This window comes from Excalfactoria chinensis, chromosome 24 (genome assembly GCF_039878825.1).
Source record: "Excalfactoria chinensis isolate bCotChi1 chromosome 24, bCotChi1.hap2, whole genome shotgun sequence".
Taxonomy (NCBI): domain Eukaryota; kingdom Metazoa; phylum Chordata; class Aves; order Galliformes; family Phasianidae; genus Excalfactoria; species Excalfactoria chinensis.
The window spans coordinates 4,224,471-4,234,590 of NC_092848.1; positions in this window are offsets into that span (position 1 = coordinate 4,224,471).

Here is a 10,120-nt window from a genome sequence, read left to right on the forward strand (position 1 = left end):
AAGATGAAGAACATAGCTTTGAGCACGGCAGGCACTTTCTGCCATAATACTGTCTGGAAATTTAGTAGAGATCAAAGCAGGCAGAGGTGATGCAGACTCCATCACAGCTGAGAATGTTGTCAATCACAGCAGGGGTGGAGGATCCCATGGTGGTGTACGGCAGGTAAGAGCTGAGGTTGAGGCTAAGCAGGGGCACTGTCATGAGAAGGGGAATAACAATGACAGTGTGTTATCTGCAGTGTTTATAATGGATGGAAAACATCCCAGATAATCACACGAGCAGTGTTGCTGTTTCCATTCACACTGCCTTTTCATTTTCTGGGTTCTGTTACATCTCTGCCCTCACGGAAGCTGCTTCTGAGTTTTAGGAATTAGAGTCCCCAGGATTACTAGAACAGGTATGAGATAGAAAAGTTATGGAACAAGAAAAATTCTATATTTCATAGTCTGTAATTTGTAGCTCTCTTCCAGAAAGGGTCATGAAGAATGGCTGAATGAATGCCTGGAGGAGGATGGACAAACCTTTCTATACCTTTGTCTGTGGAAGAAGTGAGAGAGAGACAGGACATGGAGAGAGACTGATATCAGCAGTGATCATCAGAGGACATGAGAAGACCACATAAGCCAGGAAAAGAGATCCTGGTTGAAGTTTGCTGCTGCTCTTGTTGACCTATAAAACCTCCCTGTGACATCATTGTCTGAAAGCACAGAGCCATGGCAAAAGAGAACAGGACTTCTGTGATTGAGTGCATTCTACTGGTCTAAACAAACCATCCCGGGTGTCACATGGCCCTGTTTGTCATTATCTACTCCATGTCTCTCCTAATTGTGGCCTGAACTTTGTCACAGCAGGGTGTGATCAGTACCTGTGGATATCAACATTGTCCTATTGCCATGGTACAGACAGGGTGTAAGGATTATCACAGACAGTTTCTACTGGGATGATGGGGCTCTTCTTGGGCTGGCCTGCAGGGATACAGTCAGACTTTACTCTGGGCATTATGGTTCCTGTCATCATCATCATCCTCATGCTGTGCTTTGCAAGATAGTTACCTACATCTGCATCACCTCCAGAATTCTCTCTATTCCCTCAAATTTCACTTACCAGAAGGCAATCATCACTGTCCCTTCTGTCCCAGCACAGGGAGAGGCCTAGTCCAGATCCAGCCAAAGCCTACCTGAAAGCTCCATCCCCTGAGTGCCCTGGAACTTCAAGGAACCAGGCAGGGCAGGATGAGTGCAGTATGTTGGGCCATAGAAACAGACCTGCAACAAAGCAAGGGGAGGGCTGTGCTGTTGTGTGGAGCCCCCTGGACAGGAACCAGGCCTGAGCTATTCTTTATGGTTACACTGGGCTTTGGTGGGCTTGGTTCTGATGCTCCTTGTCTTGTGTTCCCAGCTGAGCCAGTACTGTCTGACACAACAGCTGGCCTGAGGAGAGATGCTGCCATCCTCATGTTATGTAGAAATGATTTTCCATGCCATTGCTGTGGTGCTGACATCACACAGGATTGGTGTGAAAGTAAATCCCTCTCAAAACAGTTCCCCCGAGTGTGTTGATGTGTGAAGTCCCCAGTTTGTGTGTGGGTAGCAGTGATACTTAATGTAGCGCAAGGTCTTTTTCAGCCCAAATGCACAGGGACTATGAAAGGATCTTGGTGCCTGGGGAAAGACACCCCAGTGTGAGTCCTGGATTTGGGCTGGTGCATGTCCTGCATGACTAGGGGAGGTACAAAGATCTCGATGAGTCCAGCAACATGTCGCACTCTCAATGCCATGTCCCACTGGAGGTAGAGATATTTTCTCTCACATTAAGTCTTCAGAGGAGAAGGGTAGTGTTGGGTCACTTCGAAGGCCTTCCAATTCCTCAGCTGGGGGAGAATTGTTCCATTTTGAGGACAATGCGACAGCACCAAGGAGCTATAAGTGTTTGGGCATGAGTCACTATCCTGGGCCTTCCTGAACCCATGGGAGTGTTGAGTTCTGAGGGATTGGGGTCTCCAGTGTGTGGCCTTCTGTAGCTGGTAGCAGTGCTGCCCTGTGGAAACCCTCGAACTCAGGCGACCTGGCAAAAGTATGGCAGGGCCAGGAACTCTGCAAAAAGCTGTTAGGAGCACCCAGAAAAGCTGCCCAGGTGCAGCAGGAGTTGTTGGCGGAGACCAGCGAGGGCACCAGCATCAACAGCACCTGCTCAAACCCCAGTGTACAGTCCTATTAACTCCAGTGGTACTGTCAACTCCCAGGCCAATGCCCCACATTCCTCATCTGCACTTTTAAAGGCTCCAAGGAGATTCCAGATAAGGCGGGATGGCTGTCAGTGTCAGAAGACCACCGCTCCAGTGCCCAGTGGCTCACCCAGCCCTGGCTCGCGGACGCTGCCATGTATAACTGCACATTGGTAGCACAGGGAGAGGAGCCGCGGCTGCAGCCGGTCAAGAACTGCTATGGGCTTGACGGGGGCACAGTGCTGTCTGGGCCCACATGGGACGCTGCCTGCACAGCCACCAAACTCCATCCTGACCAGAATTCTCGGGAGAAATGAGAACCGCACACGCGGCAGTGATTCATTGAGGCCAATATGAGTCATACACACTTATGCTCACCTAGGTGAGCAAGATGGCATAAATGACAATACAAGATCTGTTGTACAGCACGAGGATATCCTCACAATTCTACTACATCTGCTATCCTCTCTTTCCTCCCTGGTGTCACACTGATGATAGCCGAAGGAACCCAGTTTCTAGGAACCAGCAGAGTGGCTTGTACCCATGGCCTCCCACACAGCAGTTGGAAGAAAAATCAAAAGGTCAAATGAGATGCAGAAATCTTTAATCATAGAATCATACAATTACTCAGGTTGGAAAAGACCTTGAAGATCATCAAGTCCAACCGCAGCCTAACCAGTAGCCTATCTCTTAAAAAACAACCACAAAACAATACCACAACAACAAACCTCTGCTAAATCATATCCCTGAGTACCACATCCAAGCGACTCTTAAACACATCCAGGGATGGCGATTCAACCACCTCCTTGGGGAGCCCATTCCAGTACCTAACCACCCTTTCTGTAAAGAAGTTCTTTCTAATATCCAACCTAAACTTGCCTTGGCGCAACTTGAGGCCATTTCCCCTCGTCCTGTCACAAGTCGGTAGTGAGAAGAGACCTGCCCCACTCTCACTGTAAGAACCTTTCAGGTACTGGAAGACAGCAATAAGGTCTCCCCTCAGCCTCCTCTTCCTCAGACTAAACAGCCCCAGCTTCCTTAGTCTCTCCTCATAGGGCTGATTCTCCAAGCCCTTAACAAGCCTCGTTGCCCTTCTCTGGACCTGCTCCAGTACCTCCATGTCCTTCTTGTGCTGAGGTGCCCAAAACTGGACACAGTACTCGAGGTGTGGCCTCACCAATGCTGAGTACAGGGGCAGGATGACTTCCTTAGTCCTGCTCACCACACCAATCCTGGTACAAGCCAGGATGCCATTGGCCTTCTTGGCCACCTGGGCACACTGCTGGCTCATATTCAGCCGACTGTCCATCAGCACACCAAGGTCCCTTTCCGTCTGGGAGCTTTCCAGCCACACCTCCCCAAGCCTGTAGGGTTGCCTGGGGTTGTTATGACCAAAATGCAGGACCCGACACTTGGCCCTGTTGAAACTCATTCCATTAACCTTGGCCCATCGATCAAGTCTATCCAGGTCTCTCTGTAGTGCCCTTCTCCCCTCAGGCAGATCAACACTCCCTCCCAGCTTAGTGTCGTCTGCAAACTTACTGAGGGTGCACTCAATCCCCTCATCCAAATCATCAATGAAGATGTTAAACAGAAGCGGCCCAAGCACTGAGCCCTGGGGGACGCCACTTGTGACCGGCCGCCAACTGGATTCCACTCCATTGACCACAACTCTCTGGGCCCGGCCATCCAACCAGTTCTTCACCCAGCGGAGCGTGCACCCATCCAAACCACGGGCAGCCAGCTTCTCTACCAGAATGTTATGGGGGACAGTGTCAAAGGACTTACTGAAGTCCAGGTAGACTATGTCGACAGCCTTTCCCTCATCTACTAAGTGGGTCACCTTGTCATAGAATGAAATCAGGTTAGTCAGGCAGGATCTACCATTCATAAACCCATGCTGACTAGGCCCGATCCCATGGCTGACCTTTAGTTCGTCCATGATGATACCTGAGATTATCCTTTCCATAACCTTCCCAGGCACCGAGGTGAGACTGATGGGCCTGTAGCTGCCAGGATCATCTTTCCGGCCCTTTTTGAAGATAGGCGTCACATTTGCCAGTCTCCAATCCACCGGGACATCCCCAGTCAGCCAAGACTGCTGAAAAATTACGGACAGTGGTTTGGCGACCACATCCGCCAACTCCCTCAGAACTCTAGGGTGCAACCCATCCGGCCCCATGGACTTATAAACATTCAGCTTTCTAAGTAGGTCCAGAACCATCTCATCACGGATCACGCAAGGCTCTTTTGGTTCCCCCTTCCCGTCTACCAGTGTAGGGGGCTGCGTTCCCAGGGAGTTACAAGCATAACTATTGAAGACCGAGGCAAAGAAGGTATTAAGTACCTCAGCCTTGTCCCGATCCTCAGTGACCAAGTTGCCCTCAGAATCCAACAAGGGATGGGGATTTTCCTTAGCCTTCCTCTTGGTATTGATGTGTTTATAAAAACATTTACTATTCTCCTTAACCTTAGAAGCCAAGCTCAGTTCTAGCTGCGCCTTGGCCTTCCTAATTTTCTCCCTGCACAGCCTCACTACAAACCTGTAATCCTCATAAGTAGCTCCCCCATTCTTCCAGAGACCGTAAACTCTCTTTTTGTTCTTTAGATCAAGCCAAAGGTCTCTGGTCAGCCAGCCCGGCCTCCTCACCCGTCGGCTCATCTTTCGCGATTTTGGGACAGTCAGCTCCTGCGCCTTTAGGATAATTTCCTTAAAGTATTCCCAACCTTCCTGGGCTCCCACACTCTCCAAAGATACTCCCCAGGGGGCCCTCTCAACCATAGTCCTGAGGAGGTTGAAGTCCGCCCTCCGGAAGTCCAAGGTGGCAGTTCTGCTGACTCCCCTCCGCAGTTCGACAAGGATCGAGAAATCTAGCATTTCATGATCACTTTGTCCCAGACGGCCTCCAACCTTTACATCCCTCACCAGACCATCTCTGTTAACAAACAGCAGGTCCAGAGTTTTGTTTCCCCTCGTCGGCTCCTTCACCAACTGTGTCAGGAAGTTATCTCCCACACACTCTAGGAACCTCCGAGACTGTTCCCTGTCTGCTGTATTGTAATCCCAGCAGATGTCTGGGAAGTTGAAATCCCCCACCAGAATGAGGGGGAGTGACCTTGAGACCTCCCCCAATTGCCTATAAAGCATCTCATCTACCTCATCATCCTGGGTAGGTGGCCTGTAGCAAACTCCCACAATAACATCGGTATTGTTGGCCTTGGTTTTTATTCTGATCCATAAGCTTTCAACCCTGTCATCATCATTATTGATTTCCACACATTCACAATCTTTTTTAACATAGAGAGCTACACCACCACCTTTCCTACCTAGCCTATTTTTTTTAAAAAGTTGGTAGCCCTCAATCACTGCACTCCATGTGTGGGAGTCATTCCACCATGTTTCAGTGACGGCAACTATATCAAAATTTTCTGAACAAACAATGGTCTCCAGCTCCTCTTGTTTATTACCCATGCTGCGTGCATTAGCATAAAGGCACCTGAGCTTGGCCTCCTTGCGATCAGCAGCAGCCCTAATAGCCTTGTGACTACTATTAGGCGTTTCCACAGCCACCAGCTTAACACCAGCCCTCGTGTTTTTCCTACAAGGAGGCAAGTCATCCTCCTCCTTCACCAAGGGCCATGACCTTAGGGGTTTAGAAGCATACCCCTCTCCTGCAAGCACAGGGACATTGCATGCAGTTTCCATTTTGGTGACCCCAGCTACTGCCCCACCCCCCTTCATAACTAGTTTAAAGCCCTCTGGATGAACCTACCCAATTCTCTCCTTAAGATCCCTTTTGACCGGTGGAACCCAAGGTCAAAAAACCCAAACCCCTGCCGGGCACACCAAGCTCGGAGCCAGGTATTGATCTGTTGGCCCATTATATTGAATCCCTCATTCTTCCCTGAAGCAGGTTGGATAGAGTTGAACACAACTTGTGCTCCCGAACCCTTTACCTGTCGCCCCAAGGCTCTGAAATCCTTTTTCAGAGTCCTCATGGAAGTTCTGCCTACCTCATCACTACCAACTTGGAACATTAATAGGGGATAGTAGTCAGAGGGGTGGACTAGGGAAGGAAGCTTCATCCTTACATCCTTAACCCGGGCACCCGGGAGGCAGCAGACCTCTCTATGTAGAGGGTCTGGCCGACATATTGGCCCTTCTGCTACCTTCAGCGCAGAGTCACCAATAACGATGACCCGTCGTTTTTTCTTTGTTGGTGATGTTCTAATGGTGGGTGAGGAACGGATGGACTTGGGGGGCACCACCAACTGAGGAGTACTACCATCATCACCATCCGAGGACCTACTCAGCTTAGGGTACTCAGCTTTTAGGTAGTTCCTCCACCCTCTCTCTACTCACCTCCTGATTGATTTCCAGTGCCTGAAACCTATTGCTCAGGGAGAGTGGTGGACATGGGGCAGGTAGGCAGGGGGGATAGCCACGACGGCGAGTTGGAATTCTCTGCCAGCCCTCCTCAGTGGTAGGGATTGTCCTCCTGTGGTAGGGCAGGGGGTCCACCACCTTCCCGGTGTTTTTTCCATGCTCCTCACCCTGCTTCTTACTCCCACGTTCTCTGGTGGTCCTTAGCCGCTGCACTTCCTCCCTGAGTTCCACCACCAGGCTTAGCAGCTCGTCTACCTGCTCACATCTCACGCAGGTGGGGGCCCTGCCACCCTCCCCAGGCAGCAACAACTCCAGGCACTCCATACAGCCAGAAACCTGAACTGCAGCATTCCTGGCCTGGCCCTCTGTCTGAGTTGCCACAGTTTTGGAAGAGTAGGATCTCTTCCTGGTGGAGACCATGATTATACTGTAGTCCCAAGAACAGCAAGAAGAGCGTAGGAAAAACTAAAGGCTAATACTTACAGCCCCTGCTACTTCAGCCACTACCTATAAGCACAGCTTACTATGAGCAGAGATAGTGACTACCACGCTGGGGTAAGCTCCTTGAGGCTCTTTAAAGCTTGTTGTCAGGTGCTGACGTTAATGACCAGCAACAACAACACGTTTGCAGGCTGTTTACAGGCTGTTTAAACTGCCCGGCAGTGTCAGCTCCACCCCGATGACTCAGGAGCCTGCCTACAGCTGACAGCTCCCCAGCACAGGCAAAGCAAGGCACTGCTACTGCCTTCACAGAAGCCTTAAACAGAGTTTTTCTTGAGGAAGAAGAACTTACTTTTGGTTTTTTCTACTCCAGATCCCTTCTACTCCAGATCCCTTGCCCAGTGCAGTCTTACCTGCTCTGTAGCTAGTCTCCGCAGAAAGTGATCAGTGGCTGATGCAGGCCATAATTTTCTGACTAGCTAACCTTGAATGCAAGCTATCCCTTCTCATTATATGGGCTGATTTTTAGTTTCCTGCAGTGCTACCTTTTCATTTCCAGATTTACGATGTGCTCATTCTCTAATGAAGGTTTCTTTGAAGTGCTGTGATTAAATGCTCAATGACTTATTGTGTAGAATTGCACTGGTGAGGCCAATGACTCAACTCAAGTGGTGATCAGGTCCAGAGAAGGCACATCATAACATCATCTAGTGCACTGGAAGTTAAAGTGTGTCAATGGTTTACAGGCTGGTTTGGCTCGGTTCCATTTCTAGTGGGGTGGAGGGCTTTTTCAAAATCCAGCCCTCTGGAGAAGGGAAACAGGGGACCCCAAAATAAATAGTAATAATAATAATTAAAAAAAAGCGGCAACGATCTGATGAGAAACAAATTTACTAAATATGGTACTGGAATGCAAGATAATTAGAATTTAAGCTAATAAATCAGATATAATGAGGGAGTATCTGAAAGCTTATAGTGATACTGAAGTTGTGTGCAAAGGCAGGACAGTCGGCAGTGTGGAGAGACAAAGGAGAAGAGTGGCAAAGAGAAAAGTCTAAGGAAATTGGGAGTCAGATGTCCCACCTCTGCCTTATATGCACTCCCCCCTGTGCAGGAATTATATCAGCACAGTGAACAATCTTCTGGGGAACGTAGTTTCTTCTCTTTGGTGTGTGGAACTGGGGCATTAACACTTTAATTCCCAGTATATTATATGATGTTATGATGTGGAATACCGATGATCATAAAACCATGAGAAAGTGTTGATTCTGGAGCTCCATGGATTGTTGATAGTTCCGTTACCTGTTTCAGAAGAGAAGAATGAACTACAGCTCCCAGAAGACTTGACTGTTCCATTTCCATTTTCTGTTCAGAAGATCAATCTGCTTGGGAATCACAAGACAATTTGCTTATTTTCTGCATCAAAAAGGGGTGTGAAAAATTAAAAGTAGGTCTGTCCAGACATGTTGTAGGTCTAACTAAAAAAGATATTTGAGAAAAAGGGGTTGCAAACAGAACTGATCTTAAAAGTGTGTAGTAGAGAATAATGGTAGACACCAGAGATGCTGTAAGAGAAGCCAGGTTAGACACTTCCTTTCAACTGCAACCATCCAACCCATCACTTCTCCACTGAGTGCACCATCTACAAAATCCACATCACTCCAGAGCATGTCCTCACCTTACTCTCTAACAAGAAAAAATTGCCCTTCTACATGATGCTGCCACAAAAATGGATCATGTGGAGGCAAAGGTTAGGATGCAGACAGCTGTAAGGACTCTGAAGAGAGAAATGATCTCTCTTTGAGAGGACCTTGTCAGTGCAGGTAGTAACCAGGAGTTGACAGATATTTGCGCTCATCATCTATTGCAGAGATTCTACCGAAAACCTATCTGACTGTCCCACAGAGACAGCAACAGAAGAGAGCAGACAGCAGAATATCAGAAAGGCTTTCGTGTTCTTCAGGTCTTCAAGAATAGTAGAAAGGGAAGAGAGAAGAGAGTGTAGAAGACAGGGAAATGAGGCTTTATCCATGTTTTCAGTGAGCCTTATCTGCCCTGATTTTAGAAGAGAGCGCTAGACACTCAGTGTTTCTGACATCAATGGCCAGGATCTCAGTCCTCAGTACAGCATACTTTCTGGGTTTCCATCCTGCCCTGGGTTCACTTCAGTGGCTTTAGCACACCATCTGCTGCAGTAGCATCGGGCAGTGCAAGGGAGTTAACTGTACCCAGAACTGGTGGGGACTCCATCACTGCTGAGGATGTTGCCAACAGCAGCACACTTGGAGGTTCTCACAGCAGTCTTCTGCATGAAGTAGCTGTGGATGCGGGCAGACAGGATCAGGATCACAGGATGGGGCACAGTCATGACAGTGGAGTTCTGGCACTGCATCATTGCAGCTTTTGACCAGCAGGGTGAAACCAGAAGAGCAGCAAGGCAGGTACTGGGCATGGTGAGCACTTGTCATAGGAGGACATAGATCAGGGTGAAGCTGTACCTGAGAGAGATGCTGAGGAGAAAGCAGAATACAGGGACATATGAGGAGCAGTCCATGAAAATCCTAGGATCACACCAATGAGCCATTCTAGTTGGCTGGTAGAATCATAGAATCACAAAACTGTAGGGGTTTGAAGAGGCATCTGGACTTCATCTAGACAAACAGCCATGCTGAAGCCCATTCCCTAGATCAGGTCAAACAGGAAAGCATCCAGCTGGGTTTTCAATATATCCCAAGAAGGAGATTACAAAACCTTTTTGGGCAGTTGTTTCCAGTGCTCTGCTCTTTCACAGTCAACGTAAATAAGTTCTTTCCCATGTTCATATGGAGATTCCTGTGTTTAAGTTGGTGCCTGTTCCCACACTGGGCTCCACTGAAATGATCCTGGCTCTGTCCTCTTGATAACTCCCCTTTCAATATTGGCAAGCATTGATATGATCTTATCTTAGACTCCTCCAAGCTACACAAACTCTCAGCCTTTCATCCAAAGGAAGATGCATATGGCCCTGTAAAAAGGAACAAAGGGGTAAAAGATTGTCTTCACTTTATTCAGGTGTGATATTGTCATG